General features: G+C 39.4%; 1 protein-coding gene across 1 annotated transcript in view; it reads right to left on the reverse strand.

The window, feature by feature from the left end:
- rftn1b (raftlin, lipid raft linker 1b) overlaps positions 1-8,874 on the reverse strand; it is a 92,823-nt gene extending 83,949 nt beyond the window's left edge. Inside the window, exon 1 of the mRNA XM_010793417.1 lies at positions 8,360-8,874. The gene's annotated coding sequence lies outside the window, so the exon portion shown is untranslated. The remainder of the gene's footprint in view (positions 1-8,359) is intronic.
- Between the last annotated feature and the right edge of the window lie 10,762 nt (positions 8,875-19,636).

A 19,636-nucleotide genomic window follows, 5' to 3' on the forward strand; every position in this document is an offset into this window, starting at 1 on the left:
GGGGGGGGGCAGTGGGTAATGCATGGCAAGTAGAGTCTGTAGAAAAAAAATGGAGCGCGCAATTAGAGTCAGTTGAATAGAAAAGGGGTGATCAACACACGCTGAGGGAGAAAGGAGAGAGAAAGATGAGGCAGGAGATTTATTACGGTTGTCATGAAAGCCGGTGTTTCCAGTGGCACTTACATGAATGTCTTTGTTGGGCTTTATGAATCTCAACGTGAATCACAATCATATCTCTATAGTCCTCAGAACAGCTCCCTGAGATGGACCATGGGGCTGATGGACTTGTGATTAATACCAGAACACACTGTGAGTCCTGTGTGCTGCAAGGCTCTCTACCTGAAACTTCTGAAGCCTGCTAAACGGTTTCTACATGTCTGAGATGTGCTGACGGGTTGTGTCTTTGCCTCTTTGCATGTGCCGAGCATGACTGATGTCTTACTTGAGCAAAAAAACGCAATCTGCAGAAGCTGGCATATTCAAAGTCCCTAAAAGCTTTTCAGTACCCCCTTAAATTGTCACTCGGGACATGTTGCGCGCTGTGCTGCGGTTCATCGCGCAGCATCACAAATGGCTCTACCATCAAAGAAAACAGGGCAAGAAAAAAGCTTGAAGTCTTGGTTTCCCACTCTTGCCTACAATCTATTTTAGCTTTTATCATTCCTCCCCTTACCCTGGAGAGAGTAGCAACAACACAAGGGGAGACGAGGCTCTGTCATGTAATCTGCAAGAGCGAGAGAGGAGGTAGTCAGAACAATAGCATTCAGGGGCTACGAGGGAGGGGGTATGGAAAGAAAAAAAACTGGATGAGGAAAAAAAATGGGGGGTATTTGCATAGCTCCTTGAGACCAGGAAGGAGGAGATGTGAGGCGAAGGCGAACCGGAGTATTTTTAGACCTAAACTGACAGAGGAAATGTGAGGTGTTTATGATTTTTTGAGTCACTGTTTCTTGCCTCAGCACCTCCCCTTTGAGGAAGGAGCTCTGGGCAGCGGAAGCCCCCACAACGCCCTGCCTCACCTCCTCTACACCCTTTTCTTTTGGAGATTGACAGGCATGGAGTCAGGGATCATTAACAGGGTAGACAGACTCTGGGTAGCTCCAGAAAAAAACAAAAACAGGAAGAGAACCATTGATTTCCCTTCTGCTGAATTAGCAACGATCTCCCAAACGTTTTGTTCTATCTTTTATCTCTAGCTAATGGTATTTTGAGTTTTTTTATTTGATAAGAGGTTTTATTCGATAGGATTCTCTCCTTTTGAGCCGAGATTGACGTTCAAATGCTTTGTTGTAGCCGGGATGCACTTAGCTTTGGCCTTTGTAACCAAAACACCCCACAGCACTTTGTTTTTTGCTGAATGTGAACAGCAACAGAAGGGAGGGGCTTGTCTTTCCATTCCATATCTATCTGTCACTCAACACCAATTTGTCCGTTCAAGGATCAGATTTCTTTGCTTTTTCATCACTGAGGTCAATATCTGTTAGCTTTTCAGGAAATGTAACACATCAAAGCTTGAACAATGGATTTTTGACCAATCACGGGCAGAAAAGCTGCAAATCACAAAAACAGGCCATATTTTTACCTTAAAAAGTTGCTTTTGCAAACTTGGTATGTCATTTACATCTCTAAAGGACATTGAACAACATTTCAAATAATCTGGAGCTGTTTTACTCGCGACGCCACCTAACAAATGTAAGCCTGACTCTACCTTTTAGCTCTGTTTTGGTCTCCATCAGCTCCTGAGGGACTTGGTTTTGTGCAAGTAAGTTAGCGTGTAGTGGGTTTATCTGAGCTTTTTTACTGGAAACAGTCCCCAGCTGCTGCCGAAAACGACTTAATGAAAGTGGTGTTAATGTTTTAAGCCCCTAGTTTTGGCTCACAGTGGGTTTTTTTAAGCCATGTAGTTCTACAGACTACACTACAATCGACAACCTTCACGTCATGTAGTCATTTGATTCAATTTTTCAAATGAGAAAATGTACTATTTATGAAGAAGATCATTTACAAAACCCCACCCGATGTTTGCACATACATTACAGCATCAACAACAAGGAGCAACTGCACTGAATGATTGTAATGCTGTCTGACTGAGATCCCCCCCATATTACAAGGCCATGTTAAAAGGCTTTGATAGCAACATTGCTGAGATCAAACCCAGCATCATGGGAAGCTTCAGAGTGGATTAATGGAGGAGGACATTAATTAGGACACTGTGTTCTTGTGTTCTTCTCCATGTAGTCTCCCTTTTAAGTCTGTTCTCTTCCTCTCTCACACTTTATCTCCCTCGTCCTCTTTTCCTTTTTCTGACTTTTGATCTTTTTAATCTGACATGTAAAGTGGTGTGCTAGCAAGGCTGCACTTGGTGGTGGATACTGCTGGTTCAATATCACTCTATAGTTTATTTTGAGGAATAAAGTCGATGGCTCTCAAAGCTACGTTTAATTTAGACTGAAGGGACCTTCTTTGTTCCGTCAGGCTTTTTTATAAACCAAGTGAGAACTGTTTAAAAACGTCAAATGGACTTTGAGTTACTAAGTGATTCATCATCTATCACTATATGGACCTTTCACTTCACTGAACTTTTTCTTCTTCAACCAGCTCACCCAAAAATAATTGATCATGTATGTCATATATTATATTATGTATAAAAAGTACAGATATATGGATGCTACGTTTCACTAACTTTTCATTTGATAGCTACTAAGTATGACAAGGATACACGCAAAACACACAGACAAGTATTTTTACTTTATTGTCTATTGGGGGCAATATCTGCACTGGTGATACACATAGCCATCAACATGCTTATCAACCTCATCACGTGCAGCTTAATACAGATCAACAAATGCTCACATGAGTTGTTTCCTGTAATAAGCAAAAACCACCTATTTTGAGGAAAGGTCACTGGAGACACAGCCGACATATACAGTAGCGTGATGACTGTTCCAAATATCCTTTGCTAACACTCTGAAATATTGGAAATCCCCCACTGTTCCCTTTGTCCTCCCCTCAGTCCTTACCAACTTGAATCCTTGTCTAACAGGACAGAGAGGATGGAAAAAAGAGGGACCCAAGAGAGAGCGAGAAACAAAGGGCACTTAGGCAGGATGTTAATGCTGTAACCTTTAGTGATAACCCAGTCTTAAAGAGAGGGACCTACAGGGTGTAGGTATATAAATTGTATTATGTGTGTCCTTTACAATTGCTTTTTATTCAAACTGTTGTTAAGATACAATGCCCTTAAAAGCCTATTTAATATAGTTATATAATTCAGGAGAGAATGTGTTCCCCCTCAAACACATAATGACAATGCGTTTTAGGCAGATTTTCCCAATGAAACTGGGTCACTGTTGAAATCTTCAGCATGTATGAATGAGTGCTGACTATGTCTATCAGTCTTCCACTACGGGGAACACTTTTTCCGGTACCACTTTACAATAAAACTACCCTTATAAAGGGTTTATGAATAGTTTGTAATTCATTTATTAATTAGGTTGTGAACACTTTATAAATCATTAATAAGCTTTTATAAGACATGAGATAAACAGGGCAACTGTGACCGGTTGCTTGCCAAATAGTGAGCCCACATTTATCTATACTGCTAAGCCTTATTATTAGAAATGGTAGTAACTCATTAATAAATGGGAATGTGTTTTACACTTTACAAGGCTCCCTTTTGGCAGTTATAAATGTTAGTAACTCATAAATAAATGGTCATAAAGAGATGCCAAGAAACATCAAGATGGATGGGGGGAATAAACTCAGTGAACAACAAATACCAAGGATGCTGGCTGATGAAGAAGAGGAAGTAAGCTAGGTAGCCAATATAAGGCTTAGTCATCTTGCCAAATAGTGAGCCTGTGTTGATGTATGAAAACTATGTTATAACTGGTTTATAAAAGGTTCTTAATGGTTAATAAAGTGTTTACAACCTAATTAATAACCTAATTATAAACCCTTTATGAATCCTTTATAAGGGTAGTCTTATTGTAAGGTGGTACCCTTTTTCCTTATAATATGCAGAGAATGAATGGGGAACATTTTATTTTTATTTTCTGCTCTTTTTTTATTCACATTATGTGCAATGCCTTGTTTTAACGTGCTGCTGTGGTGAACACATTTCCCCTTTTGGGATCAATAAAGTATATCTAATCTTAGAGTATTCCTTTAAGTCTCCATTTGAGAACAATACACCCCCAATAGAAGGTCAGGTAATAAACAAGCATGGGAGACTGTAGCATCATTGTTTTAAAGATTTCTGTAACTTATAAAGAGTAAGTGCACCACTATAATGCTATGCACTAAGCAAGTATTTTTTAAAGTTCTTAAGTTAGGTTTTTACATCATTGCACACAATATTTTCAATTAATAATTTTCTGGAGAAACATTTATGACACAAAGCTTTAATTAATGAGTGAATACATTATTATGTGAGATCCCCTGAAACATTGAAGATGCCACAGAAAAGCTTAAAATTTGTTTTGGGAGACATCCGCACATTTAAACCATCATGCATGCTGCCAACACGGAGGTCATGGGAGCCAAAGGTGGAATTGCTTTTTCAACTCGCTGATTTTTTTTGTTGTTGCTTTGAATGACCAAGGACGATACATAGGTGCAAAGCATACAGGCGGAAAAAAATGGAAGATGAGATTGTGATGTGTGAGGCAGAGAGAACAGGCGAGTAAACAATAATGTCTGTCTGAGATTCTCCGCCGTTTCAAGGCTCCGGGTGGCTCCGGTTCGCTATGACCTCGGCCAACCTCGTCTCCATGTAGTCTCAAGGCCCGGGTGCAGTCCCTACACACACATAGACACACACATCCAAAGAGCTATTGCCATGGGAACCAACCCCTCTATGACTATTCCTTTCTGGGGAGAATAATAGGCACCAATCTTTCTCGACGTCTCCCTCTTTCATTGTCAGTTTCCTCCTTTCTGTTCACTACAGTATAAGCTCACACCCCTCCTAATCACCAGGACTTGCTTCCCTTTTCTCCTCCTTCGTGTGCAGGAGCAAACATTCGTGTCATCCTGTTTACCTCCTCTCCTCTCTGCATGTCTTTGACTGTCAACAGTCTGATTTGTTATGCAAAATCTATCCAAGCTAGGATTTGTACAGTTCTCGCAAGTGAGAAGCAAACCATGATCTCAACTCCGACCTTCACAAAGATGGTGTTGGATGTTTTCAAGCTGCAGCCAAAGAAACACAAAGAAAAACATTGTAGGAAAGCAAGAAAGAAATCCTTTGATTGCTCTTTTTGTAATTTTTCTTTTAAAACACTGAGGGTTATCAAGAGAGTTTCTGAGAGTGACTCATTGCTTTCTGTGAACTTGCTCCAGGCTGGTCATTTTTTATTAAAGCCAGCCGAAGCCAAGTTCTTAGGTTTTCAGACAGCCTATCGATATGTCCGTGTTGAACATTACCAAATCAATACTGCTGCAATTTTCTTGACCACCCATTACAACAGGAGTCAATTTGCCTTATAGAAATACCAAGAGGGATGTTTTTTTTCTTTTCTTTGCTAAGCTACTACACAAACGGCTGAATATTGGCCCTTTTGTTTTCTGTCTTGCCAGGAAGATTTATCCTAATATGCCGTCTCAGTTGTAGGGCATTGCAAGAGGATTGAATTAGTAAGTATTTTTGAAAGCATGATCACTGTCACCTAGCACGGGAGTGAGGGGAAATAAACTTTGCGCCTTTAACTGAGAATTATATAGGGAAAAGATGTGAGACTTTCAGCGGAGGCTGGACTCATGGTGACATCCTGTCGTGAGAACTGCAAAACTCACACCATTATCTACAGTGTCTCATTCAGCCATATTTACTGCCCACAGTTGATATTACTGCCAATAATTAAGCCGAATCAAAATGAAATTATGCCAGTTTTATTTAAAATGCATCCAACAATATAAAGAACTTGGAGTTAAGCCCTGTACATCTCTTGAATACAGATATCCCTTTCAACGTAATAAATATATATTGTCATAACCTAATGTTTGTACTTTTTGTACACAGGAAAAGTCTCCTTAACTTAAGTCCCCTTAAGGCAAGTTATTTTAGAATCAAATCCTCCTGTTTGTTTATATTTCATCATGTCCCAAATGTGAAGCATATGGAAATGTTTTTCCGGCATCCAACAGGCGCTGAACCAAATGAGAGTAGAATGAGATTAAGATGGTTTAAAAATAACTACCTTTCAATTAGATGCACCCTAAAATGTTTTGGTATTTTGTGTGTCTGTCTTTGGGCACATACATACTCAGTGAAGAGTACACATTATGGTTTACACCATCCGACTCTTGCCAATTACCTTAATCAAATTTCACACCTCACAGGGGGATTCTCTGGGCCCAGATCAGATAGCAAACATAAGTTGATTAAAATACATGTTTGCTAAAAGACTGGAGCCAAGGAAAATCAACACAGGCTCGGAAAAAAGATAAACCGAAAAAAAAGGAAATCGGATAGAAAATGAGTCAGGCTGTTCACATACATTTTTGGAGATATCATTCTGAAAAAGATAAAGCACTGCTTACTGTATTCATGATTAGCTGTACGTTTTGGGGTCATGTGTTTTTATTATTAAGAATCTCCAGTAAAGGAGTAGAAAAAAGTTTAGTTTAATCGTCATAGAGATTACTCAGCCTGAAAAAAAAATTGTTAAGAAACCGGATGTCTGTGGCTTGAATGAATGGGTGTCGATGAGTCAGAAAGACCCAAGTGCCATTGAGTTGCATTATGGGGAATGAAGGTAGCAGTGATTTTAGAGCTCAAACCATCCTAGAGACTAAAAGTAAAGATAGTTTTCCCTCCGTTGCTTCAGGTCTGTTGTAGACCCCCCCAACATACTGTATCTATATCTCTGTAAATGCTAGCTAGTACATCCTAAATAGAGGGACACAAGCTTCCCACCAAACATTATCAAGTAATTTTCCCTTCTCATTGTTAATAAACCATAACGTAAAAGCTTTTAGCACACTAGGACTACTGTTGTAAAGGTTAATAACTTATTATAAATGGATGTTGGTCACTATGCCTAGCAGGCCTTTTCTGAGGGTGACTGATGGAAGTAACATTCCATTAAACCCTATTGAATTTGGTTGCCTGTATATATCTCCAATAACAATATCTCAAACCAGAGCAAATAAAACCCAAATTATCTCAAAGGCAACATAGGACTTGAGGTAATTGAGAAAATGGCTTTTTGTGTAATCTGGGTGAATTTGCCCTTTAAGGTTTCTTCACCCTTTGCCCTGTGTTATGATTCCCTTTTCGACGTGACTTTGGAGCGTAGCGAGGCCAAACCACAATCGCTTCCACATTTCCAGCAGCCAGTGTAGGATGCAGCCATTTGGGGTTAAGGGTTTTCATGTGTGTGTTCGTTGTGTGTGTGTGTGTGTGTGTGTGTGTGTGTGTGTGTGTGTGTGTGTGTGTGTGTGTGTGTGTGTGTGTGTGTGTGTGTGTGTGCGCGGTCATGTCATGCAAAAATGCAGCATGTATGCAAGCTCACATGTGGTTATGCATGCATGTGTTAATTCCATGTTACACATATTCAAACATTTACCCTTTGATATGCTTGACATACAGCACAAGGCTCTTTTCCCCTTAGCAATTTGTTAACAGTGGGCTTTTGCCAGTGACTTATACACTTTAACTGTGTGGCTGTGTTTTTATTTGCATTTTGTATATGAAATGAAAAGGAAATGTAATGCATGTTTTGTTGGTGGGTTTTACATCTGTTGGTGCCTTTTTGTCTTACATGTTTGTGAGCCAAAAACATGTGTTGTGTTTCTTTTTTTGTAAATGTTATGCTTTTCTTCGTGTGTGCGGTAGTTTGTGCAAATCATGTATCAGTGTTTGTGTTGCTGCCCATATGCTGTTTGCCCTTTAGGTAACCTTTTGTAACGTTTCTGGATGTGTGTTTATCTGTGTATCTGTGTGTGTGTGTGTGTGTGTGTGTGTGTGTGTGTGTGTGTGTGTGTGTGTGTGTGTGTTGTGTGTGTGTGTGTGTGTGTGTGTGTGTGTGTGTGTGTGTGTGTGTGTGTGTGTGTGTGTGTGTGTGTGTGTGTGTGTGTGTGTGTGTGTGTGTGTGTGTGTGTGTGTGTGTGTGTGTGTGAGAGACGTAGCAGTGGATTAAGGGCTTGTAGTCTAACTCGCAGCTCAGAAGCCAAACTTGTGGCTTGCGGCATCTTCTAATGAATCAACTCTCTGCGGTAAACAATTGCCAACATGCAGCACAAGTTTACAGTGGCTGCTGTCCAGAGAATCAGGTGAGCGTTCAGTCAAACATCTGTCCCCAAGTTCAAATTCATACACATGTTGTAGACTCTGACAAACAGGAAGCAAACTTACCTGTTTCACAAATCTGGTTGAAAAGTTCACTGCTTGGAAATGAAGGCAGCAACTTGAGCAGAGCTTCCAGCAGAGAAACGCATTCTACTTGGAGGGAGGAATGGTTCAGATCCTGTCAGATGAGCTGACTGCTGTGGAGCTGAATGGCTTAAAGGAAACACAATCCTCCGGCACACAGCAGACAAACCAGAGCGTCTACAGGCACAGCAGCAGCAGTTCCAGCGGTTTGCTTCTTCTTCCCCCTCGCCAGCAAACAGAGCTAAAACACACTTGTAAGCTTGGTGTGTTTAGGTCATGCCCAAAGTATGCCTGTGTACCGATGTTCTGCAAGCTCAGGGAAACCGCATCCTGTCACATATTTACCTCCCTCCCCTGTCTCCCTCCCCTTTCTCTCTTTTAAATCTATCTTTCTATGTGGTCTTGCTCTTTTCCTGTGTCTTTCTCTCGCTCCCCTGTGATTGTCTGAAGCAACTGAGCGCTCTGACCCAGCGTCTGTTCAGCACAGCCTCTCTGCCTCTCTGCCTATCTCTCCAGCAGCCGCACCAGTTCCACTCGGCTGACTGAAGAATCCATCTGAGGAGAGGAGGGGGTAGAAAAGAGGGGAGGTGAGGAGGGGGCTTTCGCTGGGAAATACCAGAGTTAGAGAGAGGAGGTAGAAGGAGGGGGAGGAAGGGTGATGGGTGTTGTTTAGGGAGTGAAGGACTTAAAGAAAGATGGGGCAGACAGAAATACAAATCAATAGTTTGTTTGAGAAAGAGAGATGGAGAGAAGTAGACGGAAAGCAGAAGAATGCTGTGCCATATAGTCAATACACACGCGTGCGTGCGCACACACACACACACACACTCAGACACACACGCATGCTTTGTGAATGGTGTTTTTTCAGAGCTGGTGATGAGTTTGACTAAAAGAGTAAATGGTTACAGATGTGTGAGGGTGTGTTTGTGTGTGTAATCCTCAGTACTTCACTGCTCTGTAGTGGTAATAAATAATTTAAATGTCCAGGTCAGGACCCCCTATGGCTCTGTATTTATTATTTAAGCCAGTTTTACGAGGGACGACCACTCTGGTGAAACACCACACTTCTGTTACATAAACTGTGATTTCCTATACAACAACAACAACTATAGCTACTTAAGGGAGAACAACAGCTGATCCATGTCCTTACAGAGCATCATCGCTTGAGGCAAACACAAATCTGCCTCACTGCTGACATCAGGATACAGTTTCCGTCTCTGTCATTAACTCTCTGCAATGCTTAAAATCTATTGATGGACACAGTAAATGACTGTGTGGTTTGACCCAGGTTTGGCCTTTAGTGCTGACTGTTGTACAGAATTCAATTAATGTTTTGATTGTTAAATATTTATCAGCCTTTCTCCAGCTACAATCAATCAACACAAGACTACATGAATCGAAAAGGGATGGCTTGTAATGAGAATTATAACCCACATCTGGATTCCATTATATAAAGCGTTTTAGTGTCTTTCAGGTCATTGTTGTGGTTTAGTTTGTTTTGGTTTGGTTTTAAGCCACATGAAGGCAGCCGTTTTCAGCAGAAAAGGCCTGTTAAATCCAACGTACACTACCTGACAAGCAGCACGTTTCTGACTATTAGACTTAGACACCAGCTAGTGAGCATAGCGGAGATTATTTGCTGGTTTATCTCACAGTACTTAATTGAACACATTTCAAGTTCTACCTTAACGTGAGTACTGAATGCATCACATCCAATTTGAACCTTATCATGGTGCAGCTTCTTTTTAGACATTTTTTTACAAAGACGAAAAATATAAAGATGTTTTTGATATAATTTAAAGTTAAAGGTGCTGAATGAGCATCTTTTACAATGGTGACTCTTTTAGCCTTGGTAGCTATTGGGAAACAGTTTTGTTTACGAAACAATACATCTGAATAATGCAGCTGAATAACAAGAGGGGGACTTGCCTTTTGATGAGTTTGCCATAATTACTGATGAAGAGCCTCACATACTGTGATTAGAATTACTATTCTTTCACACAATGTGCTCATGACATTGGGCTCTTCTCAAAGTCATGTATCGCCTAATGGGGGATTCACTCGCTCATTTGCCAGGGTTGTAGCTGATTTTTCAAGGAGATCCATGTCATTGTGTCGCTCAGATGTTGCTTTGGAATCTCCAGGCCCCAAATTAATGATAGGTCTCTTTAAAGATGGAGATTTCCTAATTCTGTTTGCTGTCACATCAGGAGCCCCATTAAGCTTTAATCACCCTTCCTGGAAGCATAAGTGGAAACTGCCCACATGTATCTAGATCTGGGAAATGTCCATCAGATTTTGGAAGGGCATATTTTAGCATTAGATCACCTTCACATGAAAAAGGTTCAGTGCAGGAAGGGAAAAAGGGTCGTTCTGGCAAATCATATGTTTTAAACACCCGTGGAGAGACCTCAGGGTCAGTATTAAAGAATAGTAGAAAGAGAAACTGGTAACATTGGCGGATTTCTTGACTGCTTTTCCATCCCTTTAAACAGAGCGAGATTAAACAGATGCTGAAGCCGTCCTGGAGCTGAGGCCTGAATGACACTAATGATCACCCACAATGTAATTGCCATTATGCCAGTAGCTATAAAAACATGCCAAAATTGTATAAAACATGCAAATGTTGGGAAATGACATTGACGTGATGTCATCTTCAAATGTTACACTTCATCACGTTTTTTGTTTATGACCAAATTGGGTGTTTTTCATGTTTTGTGACTTAGTGGACACTTGACCCTACAGCCACAAAGCACACGCTGCCAAATGTCCCAATGGAGAACTGTGGCAAACTGAGATGGGACAAATAATTTGAGACAATTGTAAAGATGGTAAACCATGCATAGTGTTTGTGAAAGCTTTGTTTGTTGAACCATCAGTCTTTCATGAGTGTCTGAGGCCGCACAAAGACAGCTGATTGGACGGAAGTGTGATTGGAACAAAGCACATCCTAAATGAGGCTCCTGGTTCTGCTGTAGACATGTTTTACATTGTTCAATCACAGCGTCTTTTTATTCAAAGTGTTATACAAAGATCACAGATGTCTTCTTGGTGACTAGAGATGTGACAGTGCCCCCCAGTGTTTCAGATTGGAAAGTAAGTCTTTAAATGGTGCGAAGATGTCTTTCCTTGTGGCTTTGTTTTATTGTTCCATAGATCCTGTGCAGTGTAAATATTCCATTCAGAAGTAAATGTACTTCTATTGGAGTTAGAACCAGATTATATTGTCCTGTACGGTACATTATCTTAAAGTCCCTGTTTTAAAATTGCTTTGCATCCTTATATATTTTATCATATTGCAATACCGTTTGACTTTACATTAATAATTTGTAAGTTGTGTCTAGGGACTACAGACAAAATATATATGCTTTTGGCTAACTAGTGCATTTACTGCATTGTATTATTTTGTAATGTCTGGCCCTTTTGAATAAACCAACAATCAGATAGTGATTAGGTGACACTAACAGTATTCATTCAAAATGACAAATATTTATACTTATTGCCCAAAATGCCTGAATGATGGAACATCGAAGAAAGCTCAAAAGCTTTCGATGCTGAAGTGCGACGTCTTATGTGTGTTAGTAATATAAAGGTCCCCTTACATACTTATGATGAAAGAATAAAGCTACAAAAGCTACTTTATAATTTCAGTGCGAATGTATCAATGTACTTATTCTACTATTCAAATGCTTTTCGATAGAACCAGACGGCTGTATGGAATTTTTGTCAGTGGGCATGCATTTAGAAGTTTTTTTCTTTTATCCTCTGATTAGATACCTGAGGAAAGCTACAGGGGCGAACAAGAACATATTTCCAACAAAAGACTTCAACCTTTCTCGCATAATTTCCACAGAGCCACCTACATTAGGCTGTCAGTGTTCAGCGCGGGGTGTCCGCCTGTAACTGCACTCAGGGTTGTAGCATTCTGCTCTATAATGACGGCTATTACTTCAAATGGTAGAGTTATAGTTCAAGGAAAAATATATCCAAATGTACACAGCGCCAGTGGTACATGAAGCACTACACCCATGACATTGATCACTGCAGACATTTGACACTGTTGACACTTGAGGACAAATGACTGTGGTTTGCATTTTCTATTGTAATGTTAGTTTAAAGCTTATGTGGAGCTCACTTCTCAAACACTGTAGCTTTATCAAAAATCTCAATTTTAAGCCATGTTTCCAATTTGTCTCGAGAATTGGCAGTGTCTATCTTTCTGCCTGTTGCCATGCAGTTATGTACAGTTATTCATGGTCTCCATCTCCACCACTGAGTCAGTGTTTTAGTGATCCATAAACATAACTAAACATCTACCTGAAGGACTAGCATGCTATTGTTAGTGAGAGAAATGTTAACAAATAGGTTTCAAAGGAATCTCTGTATTGAACTTGACAAACTTCAGAAGAGAGCATAGTCCAAGAGCTTGTTTTGACCACTGAGACTGTTTGACTCCAGCTACCCATTGTACTTTAATGACACAATTATGAGGTGATAGCATTATAATGGTAATTGTGTATTAAGAGACATAATGAAGAGTCAACAGAGATGAATGTGCAAGGTTTCACCAAAGATAACAAAATGGCTTTGTTCACACAGTTTCTAACAATGTGAACAATCTAAGTCATTCTACAGACAAACTACACAATCATTCCTTATGCTTCCTGGAAATAATTATATAGTTCTGCATGAACTGTACTGACTTTTGAATTCCCAAATTGAACACTGGCAAATGGGTATTATACATACTTGTGTTTTTAGATGACTGTAATTGAAATGCATATGATAAACAATCTCTTTTATTGTATTCTTCCAGTGCAGTATTGTCCGCTTAATTCAGAACAGATCATCTGTGAGATATTATGTTTAATATAATCAGTGCTCTTTGCTCTCCTAGTGTTAATGATATTGTGTGGCCTGCAGTTAAGTCTTTATTTCTTTGGATGTTATTTAAAGTGGACCTATGCTATATTGTGAAAATATATTGTAGGGCCATACCTATACAAAACATGTCTGTGAAGTTTTTTGCTTGAAATACCAAAAAGATCACCCATTGTAGCCATTCCTCATACTGCTCATACCCCTCTTTTGCAGCCCTGTTATGGCGCATTTCCACTACAGCGCGGTTTAAGCGTGCCGTGCCAAACCCGGTCCATTTTGGTTGCGTTTCCACTAGGGGTAGTACCGGCTAACGGGTACTGTTTCACAGTTTTTCTGGCTCTCCAAAATCCAGGTTCTTTCCGGGCCAACAACTGGGCTGAATATGCTAAACTAGTGAGAGAATCGCTGGCAAGGGGGCTACAACTACATCAAAATGAACATATTTTACTGATTGATTTAATTGTAATACACGTTTAAAAAATGATGCCGAAGTAACAACATACTGATACCGGTCAGTGAAAACCATGAATGAATTATTTGACAAGTCAGCAGACAAAACGGCAGGCGAAACACCTTTTAAAAGTCAGTCTTATACGACCTTTCTGATATGCTGCATTTTGAGCCAAAGCAAATAATGGGTGCGTCTTTAGCCCACATGAGCTGGATGACTTTAATCCATTTACATACAGGAACACACGGATCTATTTTTTGTAATCTACAGATGCTCCTTTTCTTTTATTTACCTTTACCTCAGAGACTTTTCCATTCTATGCAGTGTAAACTTGAACCACTGCACTACACCCTTGGGATAAACAATTCCTTGTTTACTCTGTGTGTTGCACTAGTTTAAAGAAAAACCCTCTTCAGTCCTGCGTGAAAGACTTGTTTTTGTCCAGCATCAATTGTGTAAAGCCCTGGTACTCCTGCATCATTAGTTGCCGGATGGGAATGTGCTTTATCTAAGACTGGGTCTATAAAAGGAGGGAGACGAAAGTGCAAACTCAACTCTACTTCATGAAGACCCAGGACCAGGTAAACCTCACACTTCGAAAGTTCCTTAACATATTGTTCAGCATTTCTTTTTAACTTTTGAAGATACAAATTGATTTATTTGGGAAAAAATACCAAGTAATAAAGGGGGGGAACCTGTCATTTACACATCATGATCTTTGTGTAAACCTTGTGTTTGTTCTTTTTATTTGTATATTATAAATATACGTTATTTTTTAACTGGAGAAATGTGTCATGTCGTAGAAATGTGACAGGAAGTATTTTTCTGCAATCTTACTTTGTCTGTTTTTCAAGGAAAATGTTTGCTTTCCTGATTTGCATCTTGACCGTGCAGCAAGTGAACTCTGCCTGCAATGTGGTAAATGTTATAAGTATGAGTATTATAGAGCATTGTTATACATTATTTGATGCAAATGCTTGAAAGCATGTTTAGTAGTAGTTTTATTTTGTATGACTTAAGTACATTTTAGACACAGATATTGTGCATTGTGGTGTACTTAACAGAATAAGGTTTTACATTAACATATTAATAAAACATTACTTTAAGACTACCAAAGTTTGTGACCCTGCCAAACTTTTGAAAAGCAGAAAAAAAGGCTGGCTGAAGGAAACTTCTTTTTTTTACATCTAAATGGTACGCCTATTTATGTTTCTGAAATCAGTTGAGGAGAGAATTAGGTGACCAGTGACCGAATATTGGTTTATATTTGATCAGCTCTGCTGTTTGAAAGTTTTATTAGAGTTAATAACTGATGATTGACACTGCACTACAAACTCCATGGCTTTGATTGTTTTTTATTAGCTGCAGAACAAATCTCCTAAGCAGCACAGGGGAAAGAGAAACATGATATTTGTTAACTGATTATCTGATCATGCACAGGATATAGAGACAGTTTTTTACAAATAGAAAAAAGTTACTTTTATTAAAAGTTGCGGTTGAAGCTTTAAGTTTAAGCAAAGTTTTAATGAAGTTAATACAAAACATTCAAAAATTAAGTTAATTTAAATTGTGATTCACATACTTCTAAGAAGTACAATTATTTTTACTTTATCCTCTCTTCATCTCCTTTTCTTCCCTTTCCGAACCTTTCTGCACCGTGGTCGGTCCACAGCAAGGTAAGCACAATGTAAACATCATCAGGCATGTTTAAAGAGCCATTTCATTTTCCAGTTTAAACTCTGATACCAAGCCAATAAATCTCACATTATGATTATAGGGTTTGGTAAAACCCTCTATATTCTTTTGTAATGTCAAGCCATTTCAGAGTAATTACCACACCAGGATATGTGTGAGTCATAGCCTAGATATTAAGCAAACAGAGTATTAACAATGTATTATTTTTAATCTGTTGTTACACATTGGTTTTAGTGTATTTGTCTCTGTGTGTGTGCAGACATTTGCCCAGACAACCCAGCAGTTCAGGCTGAGATCGTTAACTATCACAATGAACTGAGGAGAGCAGTTGAGCGTGCCTCGGACATGCTGCTTATGGTCAGTCCTTCTTTGTACTCGGATAATCAATGTAGCTCAGATAATATTTGCTAATAATTCTTATCTTTTGTTTTCCCTTGTTTGTGTGAATACAAAAAAGTGACATTAAGTCGGTGAGAACATCTCTTATCATGTCATTTTGTATTTTGGTTTATTTTTGTCATTGCTATTACTGTAATGGTCTTTTTATCTTATTATCATTATTGTTTTGTCATTGTTTAGTCATCTTTTTTGTAATTCTTTTTTATATAGCACCTGCATTTGTACTCTGTACTGTATGTTCTCCTGTTATTGTGTTATGTGTGGGAAAAAACAATAAATAACGGCACAATTATGTTTGTGGGTGTTAAAATCTTTACATGTTTTTCTTTATTTCTCATACAGAGCTATGATGAAAAGGCAGCAGTCAATGCTCAGGCCTGGGTGGACCAATGTATTCTGGCTCATGGAGCGCCCAGCACCCGCATGATAGATGGTATATGTTATCCTATTTTGTTCTTTGTCTCTCTTTTTTGTTTCTTCTTATCTTGCTCCACATACATTGTGCCAGAACATTAAATAATATCTCAGATGTTCATCCGTTTAATGGTCCTCTTTAAACCAACTGACCTTGTGATTGATTATCAATCACAGTGACATTATGTTATTCTTTTAATTACCTGGAATAGGATAAGTTATCATTATCATTTATTAATGATAATAATAATAATAATAACAATAATAATAATAATGATAATAATAATAATAATAATACAGGAGGTTGGCAGCAGCGGAGGGAGCGAATGGGAGTGTGTCTGTGGAGGAGGTCAGTCAGGTAGGATGGGGCCAGGTTATGGAGGGCTTTGTATGTCATTAGGAGGATTTTGTACTGAATTCTCTGGGGGATTAGAGGGGGTAATGTGTTCACGGATTCGGGTGTGGGTGAGTAGACGGGCGGCGGACTACTGACTGTATTAAAGTTTGTTGAGGATTTTTGCAGGTGAACCATAGAGGAGGCTGTTGCAATAGTCCAGACGGGAGGTGATGAAGGCGTGGATGAGGGTTTCGGCAGCAGTGGGAGAGAGGGATGGACGTAGACGGGCGATGTTTTTGAGGTGGAAGAAGGCTGTCTTTGTGATCTGTTTGATGTATCTGTTGTAGGAGAGGGTTTGGTCAAATATGATGCCTAGGTTCCGGATGTGAGGGGAGGTTTGAACTGGGAAGCCGTCTATGTTGAGGGTGAAGTTATGGATAGATGTGGTGAGCTTCTTTGGTCCAACGATTATTATCTCAGATTTATCGCAGTTGAGTTTGAGGAAATTGAGTTGGAGCCAGGATTTTATTTCAGCGATGCAGTTTGTCAGGATGGAGTGGGTAGCAGTGGAGATGGACTTGGTGGAGATGAGAAGCTGGATGTCGTCTGCAAAGCAGTGGAATTGAAGTCCATGACAGCGGATAAAGTGACCAAGGGGAAGCAGGTAGAGGATGAACAGGAGGGGGCCGAGAACTGAACCTTAGGGGACACCTTGGGGGATGCCTGTTTTATCTAAATAACTTGATTTACTGGGACATGGAAATAAAAACGGTGTGTTTGAAGACAGCGATTAATCAGTGCTGCCATGTGTTCCCACCAACAAACAGGATATGAATTAGGTGAGAATCTGTTCTATTCATCCTCACTTGACTCGTGGACTGACGCCATCACTGACTGGCATGCTGAAGTTTCACACTACCTGTATCCAAGTGGCTCCACCAACGGCAAATCTGTTGGTCACTACACTCAGGTAACGCACAGCAATGTGTCGACAAAGATAAGAGCAGAAAATAAAGTAGGCCTACATTGTGACCTTGTGTCAGCAGCAATGCCATCAGTTTTAAAGATGCTTCTTTGTTAATCGATGATTACTCTTAATTCATTATTTATAATATCGGAGTAATACCAATTGTTGAAATTAAATGTAATAGTGATTTACCTTCAGAGAATTATCATCAGACTTTGTAGTTCCCATGAGCTCTGGAAAGCGGTTTAGCGTCTTTCAGCTCACTTTTTGTTTTTTCATCCACGATTGTTCATTTTTGTTGTTTCTCACGGATCTCATTGCGCCAGTTTTAGATGCAAAAGGGAGCTGCTTTTAGAGAAAAAGCCAATTAACCAAATAAAATGTTTTAGCAGCTGAAGATCTAAACCTTTCCCTTAATAGTTGGTTTAGACCAAATCTGCGATAATAGGACATAAGTTAGATTCATAGATTAAGGTCTCAATAAGGATTTCTGACAGATAAGTGACCGTTTATTTTGGATCAAGATACTTTTTTTGTTCCTAGAAATACATTTTATGGTGTATTATCTGTACAAAATAGGTGTGACCAATCCTGCTTTCAACTCTCAAATAAACTGAAGATAGCTTTTTTGTACCACCATTGACAGAAGATATATACAGTATGTTTGTATTTCATCTAAAACAAATGGTCATTTTTTTTCTTTTCCAAATGTTTAACTTTCACTACAAATATACCCACACAACAATTTCAATATTAAAACTGACAATATAGACATATTTTAAAAATGTTTACAAAACAATGTTTGAACAACCAATAGACATCACTGTTTAAGATTTTCCTATTTAAAGTGCCACTGAAGAAAGTCACTTTTTTTCCCGTTGTCAGGTGGTGTGGAACAGCTCCTACAAAATTGGCTGTGGTGTGAAATTGTGCCCCAACGGCATCTATTTCTATGCTTGCCATTATTACCGAGCGTATGTGATCCTCATTTAACTTGCTTACCCATAAAACCCTGGACTTATATGCATATGATATCTGGGAGAGCTTAACGGTGGTGGAAAAAATATGAAGTGTCTTTATTGAAGGGGTTGAAATTGGGTAAAACACTGTTAATTATTTTGTTTACAGAGGAAACTTCAAGGGTTGGCCACCTTATCAAGAGGGACCCCGGTGTGGTTCCTGTCCCAATGACTGTGAAGGCAAACTCTGCAGTAAGTAACACATGTCATCACAAATACACACTCTGGGTTCTTTTTATAGAATATGTATTTGAATGAATATTATCTACTAAGGTAGAAAAGAGCTAATATCTTTATTGTTTCATTCCAGCCAACCCATGTCTTTACATTAACAAATACCTCAACTGTCCAACCTTGAAAAACCAGGATGGATGCACCAATGGGCTGGTGAAAGCCTGGTGTCCAGCTGCATGCAACTGCACCACTGAAATCATCCCAATAACCTAAAGATCAGCTGGTGAATCTGCAGCACCTAAAATGTTCAGACTAATTACATCCGTGTTGATTCTTTGCTTTACCAAGCATTCTACTTTATATATATAATCAATTTAAGCTTACGATGATATATAAATGACACAAGTACAACTATAGTTAGTACTGATGTTTTGGTAGGGGTTTAAAATATAAGCCTATAGATATTCTTCATCAGAATTTTCTTAAATATTCCCTTTGTTGTATTTGAATTAACCTCTGCAATCTTTAAAGGGGACCTATCATGCAAAATGCACTTTTGTACGTCTTTTATACATGAATATGTGTCCCCGGTGTGTCTGTGTGTGTGTATGTCTCAGAAAACACCAACCCTTTCTCTCTTTTCTCTGTACCCAAATCTCTAAAAACGGGGGCTGCAACGGAGCTTATACAGACTGATACAGATTTGAAATTGTTCTGATGTCAGAAACGGGGTGCTCCGCCTATATGGGCAACTCTCCACCTATCAGGGGAATGAGAGGTTGCAGTGGCATGGTAACAGCATGGTAACAGCATGGTAACATGACGCTCGTGGAGGGGGGCGTGGGTCAGCTGCAGCTCATTTGCCACAGAATCAGCCCTTGCAAAAACAGGGCTGGAATACAGCAAATAGAGCGAAATGAGG

Source organism: Notothenia coriiceps, unplaced genomic scaffold, assembly GCF_000735185.1.
Source record: "Notothenia coriiceps isolate Sejong01 unplaced genomic scaffold, NC01 NC01_scaffold00037244, whole genome shotgun sequence".
Lineage (NCBI taxonomy): Eukaryota > Metazoa > Chordata > Actinopteri > Perciformes > Nototheniidae > Notothenia > Notothenia coriiceps.